Source organism: Rhipicephalus microplus, unplaced genomic scaffold, assembly GCF_043290135.1.
Source record: "Rhipicephalus microplus isolate Deutch F79 unplaced genomic scaffold, USDA_Rmic scaffold_45, whole genome shotgun sequence".
NCBI classification, from domain to species: Eukaryota; Metazoa; Arthropoda; class Arachnida; order Ixodida; family Ixodidae; genus Rhipicephalus; species Rhipicephalus microplus.
In genome coordinates, this window is record NW_027464618.1 from 3,148,252 (window position 1) to 3,157,658 (window position 9,407).

The 9,407-nt window shown below is 52.5% G+C and overlaps 28 non-coding genes across 28 annotated transcripts; all 28 read right to left on the bottom strand.

Annotated features, from left to right (window-relative positions):
• Nucleotides 1–17: 17 nt before the first annotated feature.
• Nucleotides 18–91, bottom strand: TRNAN-GUU (transfer RNA asparagine (anticodon GUU)). The gene has a single exon. It is a non-coding gene; the product is annotated as a tRNA-Asn (tRNA).
• Nucleotides 92–315: 224 nt separating this feature from the next.
• TRNAD-GUC (transfer RNA aspartic acid (anticodon GUC)) lies at nt 316–389 on the bottom strand. Its single transcript has one exon. It is a non-coding gene; the product is annotated as a tRNA-Asp (tRNA).
• A 75-nt stretch (nt 390–464) lies between these two features.
• Nucleotides 465–538, bottom strand: TRNAK-UUU (transfer RNA lysine (anticodon UUU)). Its single transcript has one exon. It is a non-coding gene; the product is annotated as a tRNA-Lys (tRNA).
• A 221-nt stretch (nt 539–759) lies between these two features.
• On the bottom strand, nt 760–833 carry TRNAN-GUU (transfer RNA asparagine (anticodon GUU)). Its single transcript has one exon. It is a non-coding gene; the product is annotated as a tRNA-Asn (tRNA).
• A 75-nt stretch (nt 834–908) lies between these two features.
• On the bottom strand, nt 909–982 carry TRNAN-GUU (transfer RNA asparagine (anticodon GUU)). Its single transcript has one exon. It is a non-coding gene; the product is annotated as a tRNA-Asn (tRNA).
• A 74-nt stretch (nt 983–1,056) lies between these two features.
• Nucleotides 1,057–1,130, bottom strand: TRNAN-GUU (transfer RNA asparagine (anticodon GUU)). The gene has a single exon. It is a non-coding gene; the product is annotated as a tRNA-Asn (tRNA).
• A 75-nt stretch (nt 1,131–1,205) lies between these two features.
• Nucleotides 1,206–1,279, bottom strand: TRNAK-CUU (transfer RNA lysine (anticodon CUU)). The gene has a single exon. It is a non-coding gene; the product is annotated as a tRNA-Lys (tRNA).
• Nucleotides 1,280–1,353: 74 nt separating this feature from the next.
• On the bottom strand, nt 1,354–1,427 carry TRNAN-GUU (transfer RNA asparagine (anticodon GUU)). Its single transcript has one exon. It is a non-coding gene; the product is annotated as a tRNA-Asn (tRNA).
• A 75-nt stretch (nt 1,428–1,502) lies between these two features.
• TRNAN-GUU (transfer RNA asparagine (anticodon GUU)) lies at nt 1,503–1,576 on the bottom strand. Its single transcript has one exon. It is a non-coding gene; the product is annotated as a tRNA-Asn (tRNA).
• Nucleotides 1,577–1,653: 77 nt separating this feature from the next.
• On the bottom strand, nt 1,654–1,727 carry TRNAN-GUU (transfer RNA asparagine (anticodon GUU)). The gene has a single exon. It is a non-coding gene; the product is annotated as a tRNA-Asn (tRNA).
• Nucleotides 1,728–1,803: 76 nt separating this feature from the next.
• Nucleotides 1,804–1,877, bottom strand: TRNAD-GUC (transfer RNA aspartic acid (anticodon GUC)). The gene has a single exon. It is a non-coding gene; the product is annotated as a tRNA-Asp (tRNA).
• Nucleotides 1,878–1,950: 73 nt separating this feature from the next.
• On the bottom strand, nt 1,951–2,024 carry TRNAN-GUU (transfer RNA asparagine (anticodon GUU)). Its single transcript has one exon. It is a non-coding gene; the product is annotated as a tRNA-Asn (tRNA).
• Nucleotides 2,025–2,097: 73 nt separating this feature from the next.
• TRNAK-CUU (transfer RNA lysine (anticodon CUU)) lies at nt 2,098–2,171 on the bottom strand. The gene has a single exon. It is a non-coding gene; the product is annotated as a tRNA-Lys (tRNA).
• A 75-nt stretch (nt 2,172–2,246) lies between these two features.
• On the bottom strand, nt 2,247–2,320 carry TRNAN-GUU (transfer RNA asparagine (anticodon GUU)). Its single transcript has one exon. It is a non-coding gene; the product is annotated as a tRNA-Asn (tRNA).
• Nucleotides 2,321–2,544: 224 nt separating this feature from the next.
• TRNAN-GUU (transfer RNA asparagine (anticodon GUU)) lies at nt 2,545–2,618 on the bottom strand. Its single transcript has one exon. It is a non-coding gene; the product is annotated as a tRNA-Asn (tRNA).
• A 74-nt stretch (nt 2,619–2,692) lies between these two features.
• TRNAN-GUU (transfer RNA asparagine (anticodon GUU)) lies at nt 2,693–2,766 on the bottom strand. Its single transcript has one exon. It is a non-coding gene; the product is annotated as a tRNA-Asn (tRNA).
• Nucleotides 2,767–2,840: 74 nt separating this feature from the next.
• On the bottom strand, nt 2,841–2,914 carry TRNAN-GUU (transfer RNA asparagine (anticodon GUU)). The gene has a single exon. It is a non-coding gene; the product is annotated as a tRNA-Asn (tRNA).
• Nucleotides 2,915–2,988: 74 nt separating this feature from the next.
• TRNAN-GUU (transfer RNA asparagine (anticodon GUU)) lies at nt 2,989–3,062 on the bottom strand. Its single transcript has one exon. It is a non-coding gene; the product is annotated as a tRNA-Asn (tRNA).
• Nucleotides 3,063–3,137: 75 nt separating this feature from the next.
• TRNAN-GUU (transfer RNA asparagine (anticodon GUU)) lies at nt 3,138–3,211 on the bottom strand. The gene has a single exon. It is a non-coding gene; the product is annotated as a tRNA-Asn (tRNA).
• A 74-nt stretch (nt 3,212–3,285) lies between these two features.
• On the bottom strand, nt 3,286–3,359 carry TRNAN-GUU (transfer RNA asparagine (anticodon GUU)). The gene has a single exon. It is a non-coding gene; the product is annotated as a tRNA-Asn (tRNA).
• Nucleotides 3,360–3,434: 75 nt separating this feature from the next.
• On the bottom strand, nt 3,435–3,508 carry TRNAN-GUU (transfer RNA asparagine (anticodon GUU)). The gene has a single exon. It is a non-coding gene; the product is annotated as a tRNA-Asn (tRNA).
• A 77-nt stretch (nt 3,509–3,585) lies between these two features.
• Nucleotides 3,586–3,659, bottom strand: TRNAN-GUU (transfer RNA asparagine (anticodon GUU)). The gene has a single exon. It is a non-coding gene; the product is annotated as a tRNA-Asn (tRNA).
• A 76-nt stretch (nt 3,660–3,735) lies between these two features.
• TRNAD-GUC (transfer RNA aspartic acid (anticodon GUC)) lies at nt 3,736–3,809 on the bottom strand. The gene has a single exon. It is a non-coding gene; the product is annotated as a tRNA-Asp (tRNA).
• A 73-nt stretch (nt 3,810–3,882) lies between these two features.
• On the bottom strand, nt 3,883–3,956 carry TRNAN-GUU (transfer RNA asparagine (anticodon GUU)). The gene has a single exon. It is a non-coding gene; the product is annotated as a tRNA-Asn (tRNA).
• A 73-nt stretch (nt 3,957–4,029) lies between these two features.
• Nucleotides 4,030–4,103, bottom strand: TRNAK-CUU (transfer RNA lysine (anticodon CUU)). Its single transcript has one exon. It is a non-coding gene; the product is annotated as a tRNA-Lys (tRNA).
• A 73-nt stretch (nt 4,104–4,176) lies between these two features.
• Nucleotides 4,177–4,250, bottom strand: TRNAN-GUU (transfer RNA asparagine (anticodon GUU)). The gene has a single exon. It is a non-coding gene; the product is annotated as a tRNA-Asn (tRNA).
• A 224-nt stretch (nt 4,251–4,474) lies between these two features.
• Nucleotides 4,475–4,548, bottom strand: TRNAN-GUU (transfer RNA asparagine (anticodon GUU)). The gene has a single exon. It is a non-coding gene; the product is annotated as a tRNA-Asn (tRNA).
• Nucleotides 4,549–4,622: 74 nt separating this feature from the next.
• Nucleotides 4,623–4,696, bottom strand: TRNAN-GUU (transfer RNA asparagine (anticodon GUU)). Its single transcript has one exon. It is a non-coding gene; the product is annotated as a tRNA-Asn (tRNA).
• Nucleotides 4,697–9,407: the final 4,711 nt, after the last annotated feature.

Here is a 9,407-nt window from a genome sequence, read left to right on the forward strand (position 1 = left end):
AAAAAGAAGCGAGAAGACGCCCCCGGGAGGGCTCGAACCTCCAACCTTTCGGTTAACAGCCGAACGCGCTAGCCGATTGCGCCACGGAGGCAGTCGTGCTGCTCTCTTACCACCGTCAGAACATTTCTCCAAAGCTGTCAGCGCAAAGAAAAAAAAGCGACACCCCGCCCCCGGGAGGGCTCGAACCTCCAACCTTTCGGTTAACAGCCCAACGAGCTAGCAGACAGCGCCACGGAGGCAATCGTGCTGCTCTCTTACCACCGTCAGAACTTTTTTTCAATGCTCTCAGCGGAAAGAAAAAAAATAGCGACACACCGCCACCGGGAGGGCTCTAACCTCCAACCTTTCGGTTGACAGCCGAATGCGCTAGCCGATTGCGCCACGGAGGCAATCGTGCTGCTCTCTTGCCACCGTCAGAACATTTCTCCAAAGCTATCAGCGCAAAGAAAAAAAAAGCGACACAACGCCCCCGGGAGGGCTCGAACCTCCAACCTTTCGGTTAAAAGCCGAACGCGCTAGCCAATTGCGCCACGGAGGCAGTCGTTCTGGTCTCTCACCACTGTCAAAACTTTTCTGCAAAGCTGTCAGCGCAAAGAAAAAAAGCGACACAACGCCCCCGGGAGGGCTCGAACTGCCAACCTTTCCGTTAAGAGCCGAACGCGCTAGCCAATTGCGCCACGGAGGCCGTCGTGCTGCTGTCTCACCACAGTCAGAACATTTCTCCAAAGCTGTCAGCGCAAAGAAAAAAAAGCGACACCTCGCCCCCGGGAGGGCTCGAACCTCCAACCTTTCGGTTAACAGCCGAACGCGCTAGCCGATTGCGCCACGGAGGCAATCGTCCTGCTCTCTCACGACCGTCAGAACATTCCATCAAAGCTATCAGCGCAAAGAAAAAAGAAGCGAGAGAACGCCCCCGGGAGGGCTCGAACCTCCAACCTTTTGGTTAACAGCCGAATGCGCTAGCCGATTGCGCCACGGAGGCAATCGTCCAGCTCTCTCACGACCATCAGAACATTCCATAAAGCTATCAGTGCAAAGAAAAAAGAAGCGAGACAACGCGCCCGGGAGGGCTCGAACCTCCAACCTTTCGGTTAACAGCCGAACGCGCTATCCGATTGCGCCACGGAGGCAATCGTCCAGCTCTCTCACGACCGTCCGAACATTCCATCAAAGCTATCAGCGCAAAGAAAAAAGAAGCGATACAACGCCCCTGGGAGGGCTCGAACCTCCAACCTTTCGGTTAAGAGCCGAATGCGCTAGCCGATTGCGCCACGGAGGCAATCGTCCTGCTCTCTCACGACCGTCAGAACATTCTATCAAAGCTATCAGTGCAAAGAAAAAAAAGCGACACCTCGCCCCCAGGAGGGCTCGAACCTCCAACCTTTCGGTTAACAGCCGAACGCGCTATCCGATTGCGCCACGGAGGCAATCATCCAGCTCTCTCACGCCCGTCAGTATATTCCATCAAAGCTATCAGCGCAAAGAAAAAAGAAGCGAGAAGACGCCCCCGGGAGGGCTCGAACCTCCAACCTTTCGGTTAACAGCCGAACGCGCTAGCCGATTGCGCCACGGAGGCAGTCGTGCAGCTTGCTCTCTTGCCACCGTCAGAACATTTCTCCAAAGCTATCAGCGCAAAGAATAAAAGCGACACAACGCCCCCGGGAGGGTTCGAACCTCCAACCTTTCGGTTAACAGCCCAACGAGCTAGCCGACTGCGCCACGGAGGCAATCGTGCTGCTCTCTTACCACCGTCAGAACTTTTTTTCAATGCTATCAGCGGAAAGAAAAAAAATAGCGACACACCGCCACCGGGAGGGCTCTAACCTCCAACCTTTCGGTTGACAGCCAAATGCGCTAGCCGATTGCGCCACGGAGGCAATCGTGCTGCTCTCTTGCCACCGTCAGAACATTTCTCCAAAGCTATCAGCGCAAAGAAAGAAAGCGACACAACGCCCCCGGGAGGGCTCGAACCTCCTACCTTTCGGTTAACAGCCGAACGCGCTAGCCAATTGCGCCACGGAGGCAGTCGTGCTGGTCTCGCACCACTGTCAAAACTTTTCTGCAAAGCTGTCAGCGCAAAGAAAAAAAGCGACACAACGCCCCCGAGAGGGCTCGAACTTCCAACCTTTCCGTTAAGAGCCGAACGCGCAAGCCAATTGCGCCACGGAGGCCGTCGTGCTGCTGTCTCACCACAGTCAGAACATTTCCTCCAAAGCTGTCAGCGCAAAGAAAAAAAAGCGACACCTCGCCCCCGGGAGGGCTCGAACCTCCAACCTTTCGGTTAACAGCCGAATGCGCTAGCCGATTACGCCACGGAGGCAATCATCCTGCTCTCTCACGACCGTCAGAACATTCCATCAAAGCTATCAGCGCAAAGAAAAAAGAAGCGAGACAACGCCCCCGGGAGGGCTCGAACCTCCAACCTTTCGGGTAACAGGCGAACGCGCTAGCCGATCGCGCCAAGGAGGCAGTCGTGCTGCTCTCTTACCACCGTCAGAACATTCCATCAAAGCTATCAGCGCAAAGAAAAAAGAAGCGAGAGAACGCCCCCGGGAGGGCTCGAACCTCCAACCTTTCGGTTAACAGCCGAATGCGCTAGCCGATTGCGCCACGGAGGCAATCGTCCTGCTCTCTCACGACCGTCAGAACATTCTATCAAAGCTATCAGTGCAAAGAACAAAAAGCGACACCTCGCCCCCGGGAGGGCTCGAACCTCCAACCTTTCGGTTAACAGCCGAATGCGCTAGCCGATTGCGCCACGGAGGCAATCGTCCTGCTCTCTCACGACCGTAAGAACATTCTATCAAAGCTATCAGTGCAAAGAACAAAAAGCGACACCTCGCCCCCGGGAGGGCTCGAACCTCCAACCTTTCGGTTAACAGCCGAATGCGCTAGCCGATTGCGCCACGGAGGCAATCGTCCTGTTCTCTCACGACCGTCAGAACATTCTATCAAAGCTATCAGTGCAAAGAACAAAAAGCGACACCTCGCCCCCGGGAGGGCTCGAACCTCCAACCTTTCGGTTAACAGCCGAATGCGCTAGCCGATCGCGCCACGGAGGCAATCGTCCTGCTCTCTCACGACCGTCAGAACATTCCATCAAAGCTATCAGCGCAAAGAAAAAACAACCGAGACAACGCCCCCGGGAGGGCTCGAACCTCCAACCTTTCGGTTAACAGCCGAACGCGCTAGTCGATCGCGCCACGGAGGCAATCCCCCAGCTCTCTCACGACCGTCACAACATTCTATCAAAGCTATCAGTGCAAAAAAAAAGAAGCGAGACAACGCGCCCGGGAGGGCTCGAACCTCCAACCTTTCGGTTAACAGCCGAACGCGCTATCCGATTGCGCCACGGAGGCAATCGTCCAGCTCTCTCACGACCGTCAGAACATTCCATCAAAGCTATCAGTGCAAAGAAAAAAGAAGCGAGAAGACGCCCCCGGGAGGGTTCGAACCTCCAACCTTTCGGTTAACAGCCGAACGCGCTAGCCGATTGCGCCACGGAGGCAGTCGTGCAGCTTGCTCTCTTGCCACCGTCAGAACATTTCTCCAAAGCTATCAGCGCAAAGAATAAAAGCGACACAACGCCCCCGGGAGGGTTCGAACCTCCAACCTTTCGGTTAACAGCCCAACGAGCTAGCCGACTGCGCCACGGAGGCAATCGTGCTGCTCTCTTACCACCGTCAGAACTTTTTTTCAATGCTATCAGCGGAAAGAAAAAAAATAGCGACACACCGCCACCGGGAGGGCTCTAACCTCCAACCTTTCGGTTGACAGCCGAATGCGCTAGCCGATTGCGCCACGGAGGCAATCGTGCTGCTCTCTTGCCACCGTCAGAACATTTCTCCAAATCTATCAGCGCAAAGAAAGAAAGCGACACAACGCCCCCGAAAGGGCTCGAACCTCCTACCTTTCGGTTAACAGCCGAACGCGCTAGCCAATTGCGCCACGGAGGCAGTCGTGCTGGTCTCTCACCACTGTAAAAACTTTTCTGCAAAGCTGTCAGCGCAAAGAAAAAAAGCGACACAACGCCCCCGAGAGGGCTCGAACTTCCAACCTTTCCGTTAAGAGCCGAACGCGCTAGCCAATTGCGCCACGGAGGCCGTCGTGCTGCTGTCTCACCACAGTCAGAACATTTCTCCAAAGCTGTCAGCGCAAAGAAAAAAAGCGACACCTCGCCCCCGGGAGGGCTCGAACCTCCAACCTTTCGGTTAACAGCCGAATGCGCTAGCCGATTACGCCACGGAGGCAATCATCCTGCTCTCTCACGACCGTCAGAACATTCCATCAAAGCTATCAGCGCAAAGAAAAAAGAAGCGAGACAACGCCCCCGGGAGGGCTCGAACCTCCAACCTTTCGGGTAACAGGCGAACGCGCTAGCCGATCGCGCCAAGGAGGCAGTCGTGCTGCTCTCTTACCACCGTCAGAACATTCCATCAAAGCTATCAGCGCAAAGAAAAAAGAAGCGAGAGAACGCCCCCGGGAGGGCTCGAACCTCCAACCTTTCGGTTAACAGCCGAATGCGCTAGCCGATTGCGCCACGGAGGCAATCGTCCTGCTCTCTCACGACCGTCAGAACATTCTATCAAAGCTATCAGTGCAAAGAACAAAAAGCGACACCTCGCCCCCGGGAGGGCTCGAACCTCCAACCTTTCGGTTAACAGCCGAATGCGCTAGCCGATTGCGCCACGGAGTCTTTTTTTTTTATTTATTGCCTGGCATGGACATTGTACAGGGCAATCATTGCACACACATATATTAAAAAAAAAAAAAAAAAAAACAAGCATTGCCATCAGTCCCATTTGTACTGATGTTGTCCTCTTAAAAATACTTAAGGTTTGCCAGGGGTTCAAACCTTGACAACCATTCTGGCTCAATATCCTCTATTTTGCTACACTCAATGAATGCAGACATGCTTTGCCTGAAATAAATTACTGCTGGTTTTGCGTCCGGGTCGAAATGGTATCCGGCCATTCGTGCACGCCATATACAGTGGAGACCGGTCAACATCACTACATCGAATGGGACCCCATCATCATTTGTTACTGCGAGGTACCTTATTCCGTGTGGGTCTAGTGGAAAATCCTTCTTTATTGTCCTCTGTAATATGTCCCAAAAATGTACCCCTTCCCAACAATGCAAAAAAACATGGTCTATTGTTTCTGGTTTCTTACATATCAAGCAGTGTGACCCCCATAGTGTAAAAAAACCCCGTTCCTCTGTGAAAGTCTTTACTGATAGTGTTCCTGTGTGTAACTTGAAGAAAAAAGTTTTCACCCCTGTAGGTACCTGCATGTTTCTCACCCGCTTCAGTACGTTTTGTCCCGGTCTTCCACTGTATATGGCCCTGTACAATGGTACTGGCAAAACCATAGCACATACATCTCTGTACAATTCTTTTCTTCTAACACTTGCTAGATAATCTATCGAAAAGCGTACAGATAAAAAACGTACACTGTCTACCACTTCCTTGAGATACCCACGCAACGTCACGGGCCGGCTATCCGTAGTAACAACAAAATCTGGTAAGGCACTGCCTAACCTGAGCTGGCATACCGTACGTAAAAACGGATCCCTGACGTCACGGAAAAACAAAAATCTATTTACTACTTGTCTCACAAATAGGTGCGCCAAACCAAGACCTCCGTCCTTCACGCGCCTGAACAAGTTGGTCCGTCTGCACCTTTCCCATTTCGAGCCCCATATAAAAACTGCGAACACTCTGTGCAGCCTTTGCACGTTGATCCTTGAACAATGTAACACCTGCATCACATACCACAGTTTAGCGATAAAAAACATGTTGCACACAGTAGCCCTAGCGAAAACAGACAGGTTCATGCCTTTCCACCTGTCTGCTTTTTCCTTCGTCTCTTTTGTTTGACGCGACCAATACTCCTCGCTGCCGTTATAACATTCCAGGGGAACACCGAGGTACCTTGTCGGTGTTTCCGTCCAGTGCACATTCGCAAAAAGGTCCGGCTTTGAAGGCCACCTTCCGTGCCAAAGCCCAAGAGATTTCGCCCAGTTTACGCGGCTTCCTGTGACGCTACAAAAATGTTTCACAACACTTATCGTTTCCTCTACACTTTCTTTGTTCGTACAACACACCGCAATGTCGTCTGCATATGCCAGCAGCTTAACTTCCACTGCCGCCAAGCTGAAGCCACGAATTTTTTCATTTTCATTTATCGCTAAGCACATCGCTTCGATGTAAATACAAAACAAAAGTGGACTGAGGGGGCAGCCCTGACGCACAGAACGCATTACGTGAATGGGGGCCCCCAAAGACTTGTTAACAATTAAACGTGTTGTGCAGTTCTGGTACGCCAAGGCCACTCCCTCCTTGATGATGGAACCGACATTAATATGATCTAAGATGACAAACAAAATATCATGCGCAACACAATCAAAAGCTTTCTCCAGGTCTATCTGGAGCACAGCAACGCCAAGTGAATCTTCGTCACAACACTCTAGCACACACCGCATCTTGTGAATGTTTGAGCTAATGGTTCTGCCTTTGATTCCACAAGTTTGGTGCTCTCCAACAATTTCTTTAATGACACCTTGAAGTCGCGCTGCCAGAACCTTCATAAAAATCTTGTAGTCGACATTGGTCAGCGATATGGGCCTATACGATGTCACCAGTTTAAGTTTTTCCCCTTCGTCCGTTTTAGGAATTAATATCGTATGCGCTTTGCTGAAGGAGGGCGGCAGAGTTTTCCGTTCGTACGCCTCATTGAACAGCTCAGCTAACCCCGGGGACAGTTCTATTCTAAACGTCTTATACCATGCTGCGGTTAGGCCATCGGGTCCCGGTGACTTTCCGGGGTTCAGATGACCAATCGCGCGTTCCACTTCACCTTCCGTTATTCTGCCTTCTAAAAGCTTTTTTGTGTCGTCACTAAGCCGCGGCAAGCGCTTGAGAAACTCTTCTTTAAAACCATGTGCATTCGCTTTTCGAATTGCAAAAAGTGACTGATAATACGCAACAAAGGCCCGTTCGATGCTTTCATTGTCGCTCGCGAGAGTCCCGTTGCAATAGACCTTATCGATGTGGTTTCGGCGTCCTTGCGCTTTTTCGAGACCAAGCGCCCTTTTTGTGGGCGTCTCACCCGCGGCAAGATCATTTGCGCGCGCGCGAACCCAGGCGCCTCGATAACGCTCTCTGTCATGCAGTTCTAATTTTTCCTTGACACTGCGCACCTCGTCTTTGCAAGTCCCAGGCTCCCGACTTTCTAGGGCTATCAGCTGCTGCAGTGTTTTCTTAAGACTTCTTTCTTTTATTTGCGCTTCGAATTTTAGCGTGCTCGATCTGTCAAGCGCTTTCATTTTCACCTTCTGCTTTAAACACTCCCATTTCTCTGCTACTGTTTCCGTTTTTTCCATAAGCACTTCATTAATGGTCTCGTGCACTGCTTCTAAAAATGGTTCATCTTTTAGTAACAATGCGTTCAGTTTCCATAAATCCCAGTTGAAAACCTTACGCTGTTTCTTCATGCCTATGCGACACACAACCAAACAGTGATCTGAAAACGACACTGGCTCAACCGAAAAATCGTGACACATAGGCAATACATCTAGGGATAGGTATATGCGGTCTAAACGTGCATGGCTATTGCCATGAAATCGCGTGTAGATCACTTCGCGATTTGCTGCCACACATTCATACACGTCTTCCAAGTCATTTTCGGTTATTAATTTGCCTAGCACGTCACTGCTTTTGTCACGAACGCCAGTGCTATTGACTCTATCGCGAGCCCTTAAAACACAGTTAAAATCACCTAACAAAACCACCCTCTTATCACACTTTGTCCACTGAAACAGGTTAGAAAAAAACTGAGCACGCTCTTCTACACTATTCGGTGCGTATACGCATATAACTCTGAATTCAGTGGCACCATAAACAAAGTCACAATAAACAATTCTGCCCGACTGGCATGAAAAAACACTTTGCACAAGAAGGCTTTGCAATTTTTTTACAAAAAGAACACAACCCGCGGACGTTCCTATCGAGTGGCTTACGACCGCGTAATATCGGTCAGTGAAACGGCGCACCATGCTCCCGGTCTCCTCCTCTCCGTCTACCTTAGTTTCCTGGACGGCTAGGACGTCTATGTCTTGGTCTGTGAGCAACCGATAGAGCTGACTTTGCCTACGCCTAGCCGCCAACCCTCTGACGTTAAGCGTAGCTATACTGAATGGCGGAGTTAATTCCATAGTGACTTGTTCGCTAAAGGAGTAGGCCCGGAGCATGGCGCTTACCCTTCACGACCAGCCCTCGGCTAGCCGCCTCCAGGACCATCCTGCTTCCCAGCGCTGTTTTCTTTTGCCTTGTCCTCCAGTCTCCGGTCGGTAGGGACTTTCGGCTTAGGTTTGAGACTACGCCGCCTCCCTTGCGGCGCCTTCGCAGGCGGCTCCTGGCTGCTGGTGGACGACGCCCCGTCCTGCTCTACCGAGTCGTCGAGTGGACGCTTTAGCGTGGCGCTGGTCACGCACATCTCGTCGTCGCTGTCCGCCGCCGTCTCTCCCTGACCCTCCGTTGTATCAGCTGTCCCCACTGGAACCACGTCCGTCTCGACCCGCTCAGGCTCGGCCGCTGACGGGGCGCTGGCCGGTGTAGTCGAAAGCTGGCGAGTCTCCGGAAACTTGGGTGTGTCTGCCTGCGCCGCCCCTCCAGTAGTCACAGGGACCACTGGGCTTCCGACCCCTTTGGCGGCGTCCTCTGCCTCGGCCGCGTCCATGACGTGATCAGCCATCGCCTCGTTCTTCGCTGGCCCCATTGCACTGGCGTACGTTCGAACGCAATCCGCCTCGACGTGTCCGAAGCGTTTGCACCGCGAGCAACGGGGAACCTTGCACTCTCGGCGGACGTGCCCTTTGCCTTGGCAGCGCAAGCATTGCATCGGCCGACCAGGCACAACCAGCAAGGCCAGCTCTCCATCGATCCTGATCTGGTGCGGAAGGTCTTCGACCCTGACGCCGCTTTTCAGCTTCAGGAGAGCTGTTCTCGTGGTCGAACACTTGTCGGCCATGCCCGGGACACGCCACCGCTCACGGCTCACCTCCACGACCTTGCCGAAAGCCGACAGCGCCGTCCGTACTTCTTCGTCGCTCACCCCGTGAAGCAGCCAGTGAATTCGTAGCCGCACCTGCTGGTCCTGTGGGTCGACGACGACGCAGCGCCGCCACTTCACCTGCAGCTCCTTCAAGGCGAGCAGGCGTTTTGTGGGAGCGGCATCATTGAATGTCACCGCCCACAAGTGGTTAACCTGGTATGCACCGAGGCTTACCACATCCGGCAGCAGGCCCGTTGGCGTCAATGCGTCCCTGAAATCTTCGACCTTGTATGGCCTCGCTCGTACATCACCGTGTAAAAACACGGTGTTGATAACAAGTCGTCCTTTTGG